This window comes from Lactuca saligna, chromosome 2, assembly GCF_052625555.1.
Source record: "Lactuca saligna cultivar CGN05327 chromosome 2, ASM5262555v1, whole genome shotgun sequence".
NCBI classification, from domain to species: domain Eukaryota; kingdom Viridiplantae; phylum Streptophyta; class Magnoliopsida; order Asterales; family Asteraceae; genus Lactuca; species Lactuca saligna.
In genome coordinates this window covers 149,880,220-149,898,710 of record NC_136418.1, presented here as the reverse complement: position 1 = coordinate 149,898,710, position 18,491 = coordinate 149,880,220, and positions in this window count along the sequence as shown.

The window sequence follows — 18,491 nt, the reverse complement described above, 5'->3', positions numbered from 1 at the left end:
GTCTCTAAGGCATACCCCCAAAAAGAGATTGGTAACGAAACTCGACTCATCATAGAGCGAACCATGTCCAACAAGGTTCGATTACGCCTCTCAGCTACACCATTCAGCTGTGGTGTCCTGGGAGGAGTCAATTGTGAGACAATCCCACACTCCTTAAGGTAGTCAAGGAACTCGGTACTAAGATACTCACCACCTCGATCGGATCGAAGCATCTTAATGTTCCTGCCCAATTGATTTTCTACTTCCTGCTTGAATTCCTTAAACCTTTCAAAGGTTTCGGACTTGTGTTTGATTAAGTAGACATACCCATATCTACTATAATCATCAATAAAAGTCACATAATACCGATTAGCATCCCTTGTGGCGGTTTTGAATGGCCCACATACATCAGTATGTATTAGGTCCAACAAACCCTCACCCCTCTCACAAGTTCCAGTGAAGGGTGATTTTGTCATTTTTCCAAGTAGACAAGATTCATAACTATCATCTGATTTAAGGTCAAATGATTCCAAGACTCCACTCTTTTGGAGTTGTCCTATGCGTTTCTTGTTTACATGTCCAAGACGACAATGCCACAATGATGCTTTATCTAGGCTAGTAGAAGAATCAATATACAACACATTATTTCCTAAGTTGTCTACAATCGACATAGTTTCATACACACCATCACAAGGTAATGCTTTAAAATAAAACACATTATTAAAGAAAGCATTAATACCACCACATTCATTATCAAACGAAAAGGTAAAACCTTGTTTGTACAAAGCATGAAAAGAAATAATATTCCTCGCCATTTCAGACGAGTACACACATTTATTCAAATCTAATTTTAACCCATTATTAAGCAACAAAGTATAAACCCCAATCTTGGAAACAGGTGAAGCCTTCCTATTCCCCATGATTAAGTTTATCTTCCCGTGCTCCACATCCTCACTTCTTCTTAGGCCCTGCAAATCAGAACATATGTGAATACCACATCCTGTATCAAGCACCCAAGAGTTAGAATATGTTGAGTAATTAGACAATATAGTGTAAATACCTGCATAGGTGGGTTTCACTTTCCCATCCTTTAGATCCTGCAAGTACTTAGGGCAGTTTCGCTTCCAGTGTGCCTTTTCATGGCAATAAAAGCATTCAGCATCCTTTGGAATGGCAGAAGGAGTGACAGAACCGTTCTTAGTCTTTGATGAGGAGCCTTCAAGAGACTTTCCCTTGGTACCCTTCGAAGGGTGCTTCCTCTTTTTCCCTTTGCCTTGCCCAATAGCTAAAACAGGGGTAGAAGTTGGAGTAGGAGTAGTAGAGGTAACAGCCGCTTTACCCTTAAGACCGGTTTCAGCGGTCTTCAAGAGTCCTTGAAGCTTGCTGAGGGTAACTTCCTCCTTGTTCATATGATATGTCATTCGAAAATGATCATAACAAGAAGGCAAGGAGTGCAAAATGATGTCAATTGCCAACAATATATGTATGTTATGTGATTGTATGGTATATGCCTGACAATATATGTATGTTATGTGATTGTATGGTATATGGTATGTTGGGGGAACTCACTAAGCTTCTGTTGGGTTTTGAGCAATCTAACACTTCCTAAGTGTGCATGCAACCCTAATAAACCTTGGATCTATGTTTGTCTAAATACATGCAAAATAATAATTTTCCAAGGTTTATAACCTATCTAACATGGCATGGGGAACATTTCAACATAAAAGAGTTAGAAGAGATTACATACCTTTTGGTGAGTTTGGTTCTAAGGAGTTTGAGGGCCAAGCACCAATAGTGTGAATGCCTCAAATGGAATCACAAACACCACAAACTCTTGGAAAACTTTGAGAGAGTATACACACTCTTGTATTTTCGGCCACACACATGCACACACACACTAGATCACTAGTTTTCTCTTAGGCTTCATTTCATGCTCCATAAGCATGCTTATATAGTATGCATGGTTAGGGTGAAACCCTAATAACCCATGTCTTTTCCTTTTCCAAGGATCCATGGGTTAAAAGCTCCATGGATCATCCATGGACTTCCACATAAGCCTAGCCCATTAATAAATGAGTATTAGCCCACACTATATAAAACAAATAGCCCATAATTTAATTAGTATTCCTTTTAATCTCTAAATTAATCCATAATTAATTTGAGACTAAAACTAATTAAATAACGTAACTTCATATTAATATATTATAACTCATAATATATTAATAAACATATGTGTATAACTCTCATAAAATTATCCATAATAGTTTGGATGAGATGCAACCCAAATGGACCATGCCGGTCGGGTCAAGTATATACCAAATAAGTTATGGACTTAGACACCTTATCCAACAGCTTCGTGCTTACAATTTTCAGTTTTGGTTTCAGGTACCTCTTCTTCGAAGGGGAAAGAGCCGGCGCGGTAGCAGCCCATCACACACATGCTTCGTATTCCGCACCATGAAATCTTCCTGGGGATTTTTACTCTGACATTATTATGCTTTATGAAAATGTTTTTCCAGACATGCGATATCTTTATAGAATGTTATGATCGGTAAACGTTTTATTTCGAATGTTTTGCTAAGTATATGTTTTCAAAAATGAAATTTTTGGCTCGTATTTTTGGGTTGTTACAAGTTGGTATCAGAGCCCTGGTTTGAGGGATTCGGACACAACTTCGGGGGTGTTTGAACTCAAATTGGGGGATTAAAAGATTTTGGAAAAAGAAAATGTTTTCTAAAAGGCTAAGTAAATGGTTTTAAGAAAGAACAAAGTGTGTGATGTGCGTGACCGGCCAAGCTCAAGTAAATACTCCCCAAAGTACCCATACAAGCTTATAGTATGCTTATCAGTTTCAGTAGAGCAGCATGCTAGAATAGGACTAAGGATCTAGGAGTGATGCCTTACGTGCCTGCTTTATGTGCTTCAGTGTATGAAAAGTTGCATGCTAGAATTGAGTAAACAACAATAGGATAGCCTGTTTAGGTTATGTCTGATAGTACGAGTTATCATTGTATGCTAGTTCAGTTTTTCTCTACGAGGATAGAGTTGTTTAAGATTGTTTCCTTTTTGTCCAAATGTTGTTTGCTTTGTGCTTTGTGGGTTTCGAGTGATGGGAGTTAGCTGTTAGGTGAATACGTTAAGGTCACATGTGATCAGGGTTGGATAATCTCAGAGTGTTGGATTTGACCCTATTGCGTAGCTCTTGTTTGAGTCCTAACCGTGGTAGGGATGAGTCCCTTACTCGAAGGATTATCCGAGCTTCATCGCATGTGATTGTATTCAGGTAATAGCTAATTGGCATCACAAAGAGAACTTCAGCAGCTGAGGACTGGGTTGGGTGGAGTCGGAGGTTTCCTAGGAAAAGCCTAGGATAAGAGTAGCAGTGATCAGTGGTAGTGAAAGGGACCTGGTGGAGCAAGGCAGTCCTTGGAGAAGGTACAGATAGATGTGGAAGGTAGTATGGGCCCGTACTACTGAAAGCAGAGGATCCGTACCAGAACCGAGGAAGGCCAAGATGAGACCATGGAACTTGTAGTAGGTGTGATCCCTCCAGAGGTGTCAATATCGCTAACAGTTGTTATTTCTTTTGTATTTCAGAATGGTGGTACTACGCTCGAGACCAGCAGTTGGCAGTACAGGAGAGGGATCGGGTTCAGGATCAGGTTCCGAGCCAGTAGATGAGGGGCTACGCGAGTTCATCACGTCAGAGATCACCAGAGGCATCCTTGAGTCGACCCCCATTATCTTCGGGTCGATCAAGGAAAGGATATTGGAGATGATGGAGGATCGCCTTAGAGCATTCAGGAGCGACATGGCATCTGGCCAGTCAGGACCCCGCACACTATCCTTCAAGGACTTCCGGGGCATGGTGCACCGGATTTTCACGGGGCGAAGGACCCTATAGCGGCCAGATGATGGATTGCAGACATTGAGTCTGCACAGTTGACTAGCTCCTGCCCTGAGGGGTCGAAGGTGAGATATGCAGCAAGATGTTTGAAGGATCGAGCTATGGATTGGTGGGAGTCTGTTGGTGACTCGTTGGGAGCCTTGGCTGTCGAGGCTATGACTTGGTCAGACTTCGTGACCAGGTTCAGGGCAGAGTTTGTGCCGGTTGTCGAGCTTCAGTAGCTGGCCAGGGAGTTCCTAGATATGAGGCAGACGACGGAGACTGTGGCGGAGATCACCGCCAAGTTCCGGGAGAGGGCGTTGTTGGTGCCCCAGTACGCGGGTGATGAGGATATGAGGAGGACCCGCTATCACGACATGCTACGAGCTGATATTCGGGAGCATGCCAGTTTTTCAGCTTGCCCTACCCTGGACTCTATGATTGCCAGGGAAAGGGAGAGGGAGATAGATTTGGAGCACATTCGAAAGAGGAAGGCGGAGGAGGGGCATATTATGGGGGCTTCGGGGAAGAAGCCCAAGGGATCAGATGCGGGGCCGAAAGGCCAACAGGGGCGGGGTCGCTGCAGGAAATGCGGCAAGACGCACGAGGGAGCGTGCAAGTTGGGATCGTCAGGCTGCTACAAGTGTGGCAAGTAAGGGCACTTCAGCAGGGATTGTACCGCCCCTGCACCTGTGATTCAGACATCGGAGTTGCTATGTTTTCACTGCAACCAGAGGGGCCACAAGAAGGCCAATTGCCCCCAGTTGAAAGCATCACTGCCGGTTAAGGCACCGGCTCCAGCTACCCTGTGAATTACAGATGGCCGGCAGGGTAAGTCAGAGGCTCCAATGGTGAGGAGTCGGGCATTTCAGCTGACGACAGAGGAGGCACGCGCCGCACCCGATGTGGTGATGGGTATGATTCTCTCCCTCTACTTTATTTTTATGATGTTATGATATTGATATGTGCTCTGTGTATATGCTTTAGGATCATTCCATGTGAACGGTATTCCTATTCCGGTGTTGTTTGACTCGGTTGCCACCCGATCATTTGTTTCCCTTGCGCTTAGCAAGAGGTTTACTGAGTCTTCGGGCATGTTGGATTGCCCTTTAGAGGTAGAGATTGTCGATGATCGATCAGTGTGAGCGTCAGCAGTATTCAGGGATTGTGTCCTAAGGTTATTTGAGGAGCGCTACCTGGTGGATTTGGTTCCTATCCCTTTGCGGGGGAACAAGGTGATTATAGGCATGGATTGGTTGAGCCCTAATGGGGTGGTGATAGATTGCGCACAACAGTTAGTGCGGATCAGGACCCCAAGCGGGGGAGAGTTGGTGATCCACAGCGAGGGGCCGCAGCATGGACCTACATTATATTCAGCAGCGAGAGCTACGCGCTACCTTCAGCTAGGTTACGCGGGATATGTCACGTACGTTTTCGATACCTAGGAGACGGGTAAGGCGACGGTGAGCGAGGTTCCAGTGGTGCGAGACTACACTAATGTGTTCCCGGAGGAGCTTCCTGGAATACCTCCAGAGCGTCAGGTAGAGTTCAGGATCGACCTAGTTCCTCGTGTGGCTCCGATAGCCAAGGCACCCTATCGGTTGGCTCCTCCTGAGATGCAGGAGTTGTCTGCGCAGCTGCAGGAGCTGCTAGACAAGGGATTTATTCGTCCAAGCAGTTCACCCTGGGGAGCCCCGATCCTATTTGTCAAGAAGAAGGACTGGTCGCATCGGATGTGCATAGATTACCGGGAGCTGAATAAGGTGACGGTGAAGGACCGTTACCCACTCCCGAGGATTGAAGACCTCTTTGATCAGTTTCAAGGAGCATCTTGGTTCTCCAAGATCGATTTGCGCTCAGAATATCATCAGATGAGGGTCAGAGAGGAGGATGTGCAGAAGACCGCGTTTCGGACGCGTTATGGCCATTATGAGTTCGTGGTGATGCCGTTTGGGCTCACCAATGCTCCTGCCGCGTTCATGGACCTCATGAACCGCGTGTGTAGACCGATGCTGGATCGGTCTGTGATAGTTTTCATTGATGACATCTTGGTTTATTCCAAGACACAGGAGGAGCACGAGGAGCATTTGAGAGAGGTTTTGGAAACCTTAAGGAGGGAGAGCTTGTACACCAAGTTCTCCAAATGTGAGTTTTGGTTGCGCGAGGTGCAGTTTCTTGGGCACCTCGTCAACCAGAATGGGATTTCAGTAGACCCGGCCAAGGTGGAGGCCGTGATGAGGTGGGAGGTTCCGAAGTCTCCATCCAAGATTCGGAGTTTCCTAGGATTAGCAGGCTACTATCGTAGATTCATTCAGGATTTCCCCAGGATAGTCGTACCCCTGACACGGTTGACTAGGAAGGCTGTGGTCTTTTGGTGGGGGCCTGAGCAGCAGGTAGCGTTCAAGATTCTGAGATAGAGATTGTGCGAGGCGCCAATCATAGCCCTGCCCGAGGGCGTAGAGGATTTTGTGGTATATTGTGATGCGTCCATCTTGGGTTTAGGCGCGGTATTGATGCAGAGGGGTCATGTCATTGCTTATGCCTCGAGGCAGCTGAAGCCTCACGAGGCGAACTACCCGACACATGATTTAGAGTTGGGGGCGGTGGTCTTCGCCCTCAAGATTTGGCGGTATTACCTCTACGGGGTTCGATGTACCATTTACATGGACCACAAAAGTTTGAGGTACCTCATGGATCAGCCGAATCTTAACATGAGGCAGCATCGGTGATTCGATGTGGTGAAGGATTATGATTGCGAGATCCTTTACCACCCGGGGAAGGCCAACATGGTGGCCGATGCGCTTATCCGTAAGGCGGCACCGATCGGGGGTGTGTGTATGAGGATGACGGTGGTGACCCCACTGTTAGAGCAAATGCGGGAAGCCCAACAGGAGGCTATGAAGGAGGAACATCGGAAGAGTGAGCGTATAGTGGGTCAAGTCACCTCCTTCGATTATGATAGCTGAGGGTTATTGAGACTACACCGTAGGGTGTAGGTGCCGTATCACAGAGGCGTGCACCAGATCTTGATGGAGGAGGCGCACAAATCCTGATTCTCTATTCATCCAGGGGCGACGAAGATGTATCGGGATCTTCGCCTAGACTATTGGTGGCCCTGCATGAAGCGGGATGTGGCGTGGTACGTCGAGCGGTGTTTGACCTGCAGGAAGGTCAAGGCCGAGCATCATAGACCGCACGGAAAAATGCAGTCGTTGGATATCCCGTTGTGGAAATGGGAGGATATTACGATGAATTTTATCACAAAACTTCCACGAACGACGCGAGGAGTAGATTCGATTTGGGTAATCGTGGATCGGTTGACCAAGAGCGCCCATTTTATTCCGATTCAGGAGAGTATCTCGATCGAAAGGTTGGCCGATATCTATATTAGGGAGATAGTGGCGCGGCACGGGGTGCCAGTGTCAGTAATATCAGATTGAGATGTGCGGTTCACTTCCAGGTTTTGGAAGAAGTTTCATGATGAGTTGGGCACTCGTCTGCATTTTAGCACCGCCTTTCACCCGCAGACGGATGGTCAGAGCCAGTGGACCATTTAGACTTTGGAGGATATGTCGCGGGCATGCCTGTTAGACTTCGGTGGTAGTTGGGATACCTATCTTCCCTTGGCTGAGTTCTCGTACAACAACAGCTACCACGCGAGTATTGACCGTCCCCCATTCGAGATGTTGTACGGACGGAGGTGTAGGACCCCGATATGTTAGGGTGAAGTTGGCCAAAGAGTCATGGGGAGCACCGAGGTGGCGCTCAAGACGACCGAGAGGATCCAACAGGTTCAAAGCAGACTTCAGACTGCGCAAAGTAAGCAGAAAAGTTACGCCGACAAGCGTCGATCAGACCTGGAGTTCTAGGTCGGGGATATGGTTCTCCTGAAGGTGTCGCCTTGGAAAGGCATCATTCGATTCAGGAAGCGGGGAAAGTTGAGCCCGAGATACATTGGTCCGTTCAGGGTTGTAGCCCGGGTGGGTAAGGTGGCATATAGGCTGGATCCGCCAGCCGAGCTCAGTCAGATCCACAGCACCTTCCATGTTTCCCAGCTGCGGAAGTGCCTCGTGGATGATTCAATGGTGGTGTCGTTGGAGGATATACAGGTTAATGACAGCCTGAATTACATTGAGCGCTCAATCGCAATCCTCGACCGGAAGTCGAAGGATCTAAGGAACAAGAGGGTGGAACTAGTGAAAGTGCAATGGTAGCACTACAGGGGTTCAGAATGGACTTGGGAGCCGGTGGAAGAAATGATGGACCATTACCCCGAGCTGTTTTAGGATCGAGCGGCAGACTTCGAGGACAAGGTCTAAAATAAGTAGGGGAGATTTGTAGCACCTGGTTCTTGCTACGTAAAATTTATCTTAGTATTTGTCATTTTTTTAGCCTTGGACTCGGCGAGTTGTAGGTCCGACTCGCCGAACTATAATTGGTAAGACTTGACCCGACTCGGCATGGTCCATTTGGGTTGCATACCATCATGCACTTGGATAGACTAAATGAGAGAAATAAGACACTTATGGTTATTAATATATTATAAGTTCTAGTATATTAATAATAAGAATAATGAGATTATTTAATTAGTATTGATCAAGAATTAATCTAGGATTAATTGAGTGATCAAAAGAAGACTAATTAAATATATGGGTTGATTGTGTAAATCATCCATACTTGTATAGTGGGCTAATGCTCCATGGATTATCTAGTTGGGCCAAAACCCATATGATGCTCCATCGATGCTCCATGGTGTATTTGAACCCATGGATCCAAGGAAATGGAAAGTCATGACAATTAGGGTTTTACCCTAATTGTATAACTATATAAGCATCTTATTCTTGAGGAAAAAATCGGCCACTGGTGAGAGTAAGAAAGGGCTAGCTGATTTCATGAAGTGTAGAATTCTCTCTAAGTTATTCTAAGTGTTTTGATGATTGTGAACCATTTGAGGTGTCACACTTGGGGCAAGGCACTCAAGCTTCATGAAGACAAGCTCCATCAAAGAGGTATGTATTCTATCTTGTTATATTGATAGTTATGTATGCTAGTTTAGGATAATACCTTGGATATTCATATTTGCATGTATAATAGAGAAAACATAGATCCAAGGTATTTAGGGTTGCATGTACACTTAGGAGTGTTAGAATGCTCATAACCCATCAGTGGTATCAGAGCCTAGGCTTGTTTTCTTGTTATACCTGCAATAGAAGCTGAAAAATCGAGTTTTGATGCTGTCAACCCAGCAGACTCGCCGAGTCCATGAAGGGACTCGACGAGTCCAAGGCAAAATGCATCCAACTCGCCGAGTTATGTTCATGCACTCGACGAGTTGGACCCCATACAGCATATTTTCGAGGTTCTTGGCTAGAAATGGACTAGGAACATTACCCTAAGTTGTTTTTGAACTTATAAACTTGTTTTTAATGTGGTAATGTTCATGCTAATCCATTTTCAAAGATAATTGTCAATAGATTCATGTTTTGTATTAGTTTAAAGGTTAGACTAATTACATGAAAAAGTTTGATTTGAATTATCTTGTTCTTATGAGTTGCTTAGATTAATAGAAAAGTTAATTGAAATAGTTGTTTTCAATCCATTTTAATCTAAGAGTTGAGTACAAAATGTGTTTGTGTAACTTATCCTCAAGTTACATGAAGAGTCACATTAAAGACTCATAAAACTCATAAAGTTGGCAAAGGTTACAAAAATGAAGAGTCTAGTTCTAATTAATTGGAGTTATGACTCCATAATTTGTCCTCAAGTTATGGAGGACCAAGAGTCTCTTCATTAAATAAAAAAAATAATAATAAAAAAATAATGTAACCTTAATTAATTCCATGAGTTATAAAAATAAAGAAAAGATAATTCTTTTATTAGTTTAAAGTCTTCCATAAGTTATGGAACTTGAAGAGTTTTTGGATTAAAACTACTTTAAACACATAAGTTATGGAATTAATTAGTTTTGAATAGTTTCAAAACTTGCCCTCAAGTTTTGGAATTTGTAAAGTTTTCTCTTATGAATACTTTAATTCCAAGTTAGCCCTTAGAATTTTAAAAGTTAAAATTCAACCCTTATACTTTATAATATTATAAGTTAATAATATATATATATATATATATATATATATATATATATATATATATATATATATATAAGAGTAAAGTCAGTCTTACCGCTAGTATGCCTCATTCACGAAGCCGATCTATAAGGTGGGTATAAGGTTGTTGCCTATAAAATGGCAACTTAATGGGTGTCCACTCTCACCCACCGCTTGCTTGACTGGTGGAGGGTCGTTAGCCGAACGGGTTTGACAGGACTATAATTCTCCCTTCATTAAAAGTATTAATGATAAATACTAAGTAACTAAACTCTTAATAATTCCCAATCTTAGTTACTTAGGAAAATGTGAATAAGGTGCTAATCCATGAAATTACACTTTGCACTTTGTTTAAGTCGGTTAGTGGAGCGTGTGTGGTTAACCGGCACACTAACTTGGACTTAACAAGGTAGGTAAAGGGTGACTTAATATTTATCATAGTATCGATGGAGCGTGTGTGGTTAACCGGCACATCGATTGAAGGGTAATTTATTAAGGGTACCAAGTAATTTGCATGGTTACTTCACACCTTGTTTTGTGATCCTCGGCATCCCAGTCACAAAACCTGAAGGGCACACTCGAGATTGAAACATGCCATTGAACAGTTCAATGAATCTCAAAAGATCTAGGAGTTTCAAATCCAATTAAAACCTAATAATACATTTCGTTTATCTTGGTGGAAATTGGTGAATCGTCATTCACCTACCTTCAAATTGTTTTATAGCTTGGATTACGACATACCTCTTCTAAGTTATAAAATAGTTTGTTGGGTCCTAGCCTTAATATTTCATATTGGGTGTCATATTAAGGACTTAAAATCAACTATCTTGAATATCTCCCAAAAGATGTCTGGTTTAGACATTTATGATCTTCCCAAATCTCTTGAAACAAGCCTTCCTAAATGAAGATGATGTTCCAATGGAAATCATACTTCTTTCACCTCCTCCAATTATTCTCCCAACCCCACAAGTTCTTGAAAAGTTTAAGGTCACTCAAGCCCTATTGGCAAGGCAAGGTCTAGGTGTGATCACATCTTGGAGATGTAGTCACATATTGACAAGCCGGGAGAGTTGGGTGTCAAAGTCTTGAGAAAGATGGTGGTTCAACTACTTTCTAAGTCACATAGTGAGTTCTTTTTGGAACACCTATGAAACAGACTATGACAAGACCCTTAATGATCTTATCTATTTGCTAAGATCAACTTCCTGAAACTTTATGGACATTGACAATGGTGACACTGGAAATACAGAAAAAAAAACATTCTCTTCCCAAGGAAAGGGATTGACCATAGTCAACTAGTTTGACCAAATGGTAAAGAGAAAAAGGCTAAGTCTGTAATAGTCCTGTGTACCATTATCAAAGGGTCCATATGTTTATATTGCCAAAGTAAGGGTCATTAGTTGCGAAGCTGGCTAATTTACCTAAGGATGTTAAAGTCAATAAAGTTGACTCTACTTCACGTAAAGTCCACTAATCTAACTCTGTTAAGTTTCAATTCTAAGATTCCTGATACATGATGTGACTGGGTCACATGGTGATGTTTTAAGAATCAAAGAAAAGTAAAGGAACTTAAAGAAAGAATATGTTGAATCTGATCGCATAGATGGATTTCTATCGCATAGTTTGAAGATCGGATTCTTGAGCTACTTCTTAGGAGTTATGAGGTATTGCTTAGGAATAGATAACAAGTTTTCATATGGATTGTAAGGAAGTTTTTCCGCATAGTTTTAAAATAAAAGAAAATTTTTGATTTTATTTATTTTAAAATATCCTTACAATGGCATTTGAGGAAAAATTGTTTCTTATATGATTCCATTAATAGCAAGAGTGGAAATATGTAATTGATTCTTTCATTTGTGGTAATGTCTAAATTTACCAAGTAAGGAAAGATTCTCATCACCCAAGTTACAATTGGACCGGGACTTGAAATCATGCAAGTTGTATAGCATGATGAATGAGAACTTTCAAGTATTGGAAAGTTAAGACTAATTACTTGTTCACATGGATGTGTGAGTTAAGTAATGGACTAAGGGATCGAGTACACATTCTTGTGCACTGGTCAAGTCCACCACAAAAGATCGATAAGACTATTCAGCATAGTTTACTAAAGCTCAGTAAATATGATTATACTTACATGCTTAAGTGTAACTCTGAGACATTGGAAAAGGTTCCAATGCATGGCAGAGCGAATAAGAAGAATCAAATTAGGCAGAAGGATAAAAGTTTCTCAAATCTGAAAAGATGGGAGAGTACTTTAGTATCGGTTTTTTGTGATCATCTTAATGATTTAGAAACCATAGCACAATTAGTTCTCTAAGGAAATCTTAGTGCATTCTTATGACTAAGAAGAGGAACTTGAATTGTTGAAATGGTTAAATCAAGAAGATGAGTCATACTTCGTTCCAATACAAGTCTTAGAGTCATACTCCAAGATTGTAATTTGAGTGACATGTCTTTAAGAAGGTTTAAAACACGTGTCAAATGTAAGAGTAAAAGTGTCCTACTCTTGTTCATTTGAAGTTGGTAAGTTGTGATGTTTTGGATAAAACAAAGACCAACTTAGGCCAACTATGTGAAGTGTTTTTCTTGATAAAGAATCCGCACTATCCCTTGAATGTTTGACAAGGGAGTCTTATAGGTCAAGAGGACAGTGAGAGTCTTAAAGGTCTTGAAAGTCTCAAGAACTAATCAAGAATAAAACCTAAAGTTCTTCACTAGCACACGACTTGAGGTTTATAACCTATCGTGTTGACATAGTCTGTGCCCATTCCAGTTAAAGTTGAGTTCTTAGAGTTCTCAATTGGTTGCACAACAACTTGGAAGCAATGGCAGGCCCTTGAGCTGCCAGGTGGCAAGAAATTAAGATTGAGTTCAGTCCATATGAGTTTGGGTTTGTCATTATCCTTGTCTTGTGACTATGGTTATGACAATTCACATGGATAAGAACACATACACCATTAAATCTAAGTGTCATAAGGTTTCTCTCCGATTCATGAAAATGATGGTGAGGAAACACTTTCACTAAGTAGATTTTAGCTAGATAGCAATTGTGATATTTGCATTCTCAAAGTCGTTAGTGGAGCGTGTGTGGTTTACCGGCACACTAACTTGGACTTGTGAGAAGTGGCAAAAAGGTCTAACCATTATGATTACGGCATCCCTCTTCATAATTGTTTAGACACACAAGTGTGCTATCTAAGGGAAGGTGTATGTTTTTTGATAAAGTCTTATCAAAACAATCTAGTATCAGAAATCTGAACTTTGGTAAGAAAGTCAATAAAGTATTGATTTCTAGAAGTCGAGCTTTCTGAGTACATGTCAAAGCTAGTGGGAGCATAAGTGTTATGCTAATAATCATCATGTTAGTGGGAGCATGATAATTATGATAAGTATTGCAAGTTAGCAATGTTAATTATAGAAAACAAAAGTTTCAACTGGGAAAGAGTTGTTTTGCTATAATTAAGGGAGAGGAAATTATACTTCATCTCAAATCTATAAGCTTAGATCGTGAGGTTTTAATCATTTAGTCAAGAATATATATGAATTTCATGTTGGAATGGCTCAACATAAGGAAATTCTGTATATGGGTCCATTATTTGCGTTCTAAAATTCGATTATGATTACGGCATCCCTTTTCATAATCTGAATTATGAGAACTTGGCAAATAGAAATGGAAATGTTATAGCAAAAGACTGGTTTAGTCTTTATGTGAGACATCATGAATTGTGTCCCATATGCTTCGGATATAGGATCGATTACATGTGCTATATTTATCCTTTTAAAAGTTTCCAAATGCCTGGGGCATTAAGAAGGGAAAAGGTTTAGAACTGGATATGACTAAAAGGATTAAACAATTGTCGAGGACAATCTAAGGTTTACCAAAGATTGGTTGCTCAAGGACAGTTGGAAGTGTAGTGATAATTCTGGAAGGACCATATTGACATAATCTGTAAGGAGGCAACTCTTGTTCAGAAGTGATAGTCAAAATGGAATCTGGAAATGTTTCAAAGTTAGAATTTTTCCAATCTGTTTAAGATTACGAAACTTAATGCAAGAAGGATGTTTCTAAGGAGTTGATCTCCTTTGGAATACTCTGTAATGATTGTTGCCAAGTCTTTCTGACTTTGTGCATAATCATTACAAGAGGATCAATGCATATAAGTTTAGAATCTAACAGATTTCAGTAAATGACATGAATTTGGAATTCTTGCATTTGCAGTAAGGATTTGGGAGTGTGAAAAGAGAATCATTGAAGTTATGTTCAATTGATCTAGTTCACAAAGTAAAGATCATAGACAAACATAGTATGCATACTTGGTCTATGGCATGACTAGTGTTTAGAAAAACATAGTGTACATGCTTGGAGCATGGGACAACTATTGTTTTAAATTCAAGAATAAATGTTGATAGCTGAAACAGTATACAATGAATAATGTGTAATCATATGGTGATAAATAAAAGGTGTTTTATTTATATTCATAAGTTCTGAGACCATATTGGATTCAATTATTATTGTGTTGCACTTTGCATGTTTTGACTTCCCGAATAAACTAGGTTATTCTTCCGGAATGACTAAGTTATTCAAACCATCCATAGTCGGTCATATGTTGGAAGTATATATGAATTAAGACTGTCATGGGTTGGCTTGTAGAGGTCTAAGGTGTTGGACAAATGGCTACAACACTCATGAGTGCTCATAAGTTCTGAGTATTGGATTCAACCCGCGCTCATTGGGATCACTTCATGGATTTTATCACGAGTGATCATGAGACGATAATATCTTATATTCTTCAAACCTAGAGATATGAGTTGTTACTATGAGTTGGTTGTACATTGATTGCACGAAACTGCATTTGGTAACTCGGTGCTATAAAACGTGCCTTTGTGTATGATTCAACAAGTAGTAGAACAAGCCATATGAGTCGAAGTTTATCCATTCCTTTTACCTTCGGGATAAATGCGATATCTGTGTGCCCCTCGATGATTTGATGATGACAAATGGAAGTGCTCGGCCGGGCCAGGACTGATTTGATTTGTTCAATTAGTCAGTCGTCATAAATCGGAAATCGGGAAACAACAAATGGACAGAGAGAATGATTATAATCCATGTCTCAGTCCATATGATATCTAGAATGGAGGAATATATGATCCCTTATCTAATGGACAAGTCATTGACAAGATCAGAGTTCATCTACAAGGTCAGAGTTCGACAGAAGCTTTTGAGAGCTACGATTACCAGTTGGTTCCTGAAGTCATACGCAATAATAGTTTTAGACTTATCCAAGTGGGAGACTGTTGGATTAATGTCTAAGTCCATAACTATAATTGGTAAGAGTTGACCCGACCCGGCATGGTCCATTTGGGTTGCATACCATCATGCACTTGGATAGACTAAATGAGAGAAATAAGACACTTATGGTTATTAATATATTATAAGTTCTAGTATATTAATAATAAGAATAATGAGATTATTTAATTAGTATTGATCAAGAATTAATCTAGGATTAATTGAGTGATCAAAAGAAGACTAATTAAATATATGGGTTGATTGTGTAAATCATCCATACTTGTATAGTGGGCTAATGCTCCATGGATTATCTAGTTGGGCCAAAACCCATATGATGCTCCATGGATGCTCCATGGTGTATTTGAACCCATGGATCCAAGGAAATGGAAAGTCATGACAATTAGGGTTTTACCCTAATTGTATAACTATATAAGCATCTTATTCTTGAGGAAAAAATCGGCCACTAGTGAGAGTAAGAAAGGGCTAGCCGATTTCATGAAGTGTAGAATTCTCTCTAAGTTATTCTAAGTGTTTTGATGATTGTGAACCATTTGAGGTGTCACACTTGGGGCACTAGGCACTCAAGCTTCATGAAGACAAGCTCCATCAAAGAGGTATGTATTCTATCTTGTTATATTGATAGTTGTGTATGCTAGTTTAGGATAATACCTTGGATATTCATATTTGCATGTATAATAGAGAAAACATAGATCCAAGGTATTTAGGGTTGCATGTACACTTAGGAGTGTTAGAATGCTCATAACCCAACATGAAGAACGTTGGGTCATCAGCTTAGAAGGAAAACTCGTCGAGTCAATGCCAAACTCGACGAGTAGAGATGGGTTAGTGGTCAGACAAAGGGATAAGGACTCGGCGAGTTGACAAGCCAACTCGACGAGTCGGGTCAACTGGAAGTTGACTTTGACTTTGACTCATGGTTTGGTTAAGGGTAAATGGTCAGTTTACCCTGAGGTCGGTTAGCAGTATTTGACTAAGTGTTGGTGGGAATTGCAACCGGAGGATTTCCGGAGCAGCAGCATCAGGTAGACCGTTCCCACACAGATCAGCAGCTACGAAGTGAGTTACCTTCCAGTAACGGTGGGTCTAAGGCCACAATGTCGGCCCACCAGTAGGTTTGTATGATAGATGTTTGTCTACATGATATTCATCTAGGATTGCTACTACCTGTGATATGCTAATGTGCTAGTAAGATATGATGATATGTGCTAATGACAGTAGGGGGAGATAGTCCCCAGTATACCGGTCGATAGGGCAGAAGGGGCGGTCATGCCTAGCCATGCTAGATAGATTATGAGATATATGTGTTATGTGGTAGTAGTAGTGGGATGAAATAGTCCCTAGTATCCGGTCGAGAGGACCGAAGGGGAGACCAGCACCCAGATATGCTAGTCAGTATCCGGTCGAGAGGACCGAAGGGGAGGTCAGCTCCCAGATAACCTAGACAAAAAAATTATATTTCCAAATTAAAACTTATATTTAGACGTTAATATATGAAGACATTTATATGTATTAAATTGCGAATTTAATATATTAAGTCGTGAATAAAATTTACAATGTAATACATAATTCATAATTTAGTATACAAAATTCATCAGATACATTGTGTACACCACACAATTTCATAGTTTAATTGAGTTTTTCAGAACTTTCATTTATATTTTAATAATCAGTTTATGACTCTCATTCTTTGTATTTATAACATAAAAACATATTAATTCACATATTTATAGTAACTAACTTAAATATAACTAAACAATAGTTGAAACATTAAAACATCACAGTTCAAAGCTTAAAAAAATCAATATTCATATTATTTGAAAAAACACTAACATAATAACACATTTTAAATTCATTTCACTGCTTAACAACACATAAAAGTAAATAAAAACTTGATGCAAACATTATAAAAAAACATAATAAATATGGATTAACAACTTAATAGTAGAAAAAAACTATATTTAACAAAAGTAAACAATAAATGAGATATTAGAACACTAAATTCATAACTTAACAGAAAAAAAAAGACAATACTAAATTCTTAATTCTCAAAGTTAGGTTTAGAACGGTTTCGGGTTTTAACCTGAAACCGATCGACCAAACCCATCAATTTGAGTGTAGGGTTTGGTTTTAAATATTTGAAAACCGATACTATTGGTTTTTTAATTCAATTTTAGGTCAAGTCCAACCCAAATCGACGCATGTTGATCCCCTACTTTGTGTCTTTTTATTTTGGGTTTTTAGGTTGGTGTACAACTAGTATATATTTGTAATAGTCTTGTTGATATCTCGAAACTTTGTATTCAGTTGGTGTTTACTATAGTAGTCACCGCGACCCATTTTTCAAGAAACTGTTTTGTAATGTGTAGGGAAAAATGATTTGTATCATTGGATATGTTGACTAACGTTTTTGTCAATAAATTTCAAAAGTTTCTAGTTATTTTTGTCAAATACTCAAATATAAATAAAAGCTACAAACTAATTTTATCGAACACGTCATTAAGCTTGTACTCCCTCTTTTATTTGTAACCTTGGTTTAATTTGATTGTTTCGTATAGTATTATAAGGGTCCATTTATTGGCAACTTAACGGTGGTAAGTAAAATTCATGAATAGACATGAATCAAACTTCAAAAGGGATAAACCAGTTTTTTTTTCTCATTCTGGTTTTGCAAAATTACAATTTAACGTAACGTACTTAATTTTCAATCAGTTCATTCAGTTATAGTTTCTTTATACTAACAAAACACCATCAACCAGTTATTCAGGGTGACGTGTAGGTTATTCCCTTATCAAATACACAATCAACTTGTTGCAGACTTTTATGCAAATGGATGTCCAATACTTTTGGAAAAAAGTGGCTTTGTTGGGTGTGTTATTATTGATTATCCTATCTTTGTCAATATCAGAAACTTTACAAAAATTCATTGTATCATGACATATGATAAAAGACGTTACGTAACGTTCTGACTCTTATCAAGATTTTGATAGTATTTGTTGATAATTTATAATACTTACGTTTAAAGCGTTTATCTTCTAAGGTGTTTGGGTTTTGCATGTGTTTAACACTTGAAGTGTTGAAAGATCTTGCTAGCAAGTTATAGCACTTGCATAGTACATATGTTTAATTAAATTTGTCACATTGCTTATACATTACAAACATAAATGATTGATATTATGATTCCTTACAAAGATTCTCACAAAAATAATATAATATAACT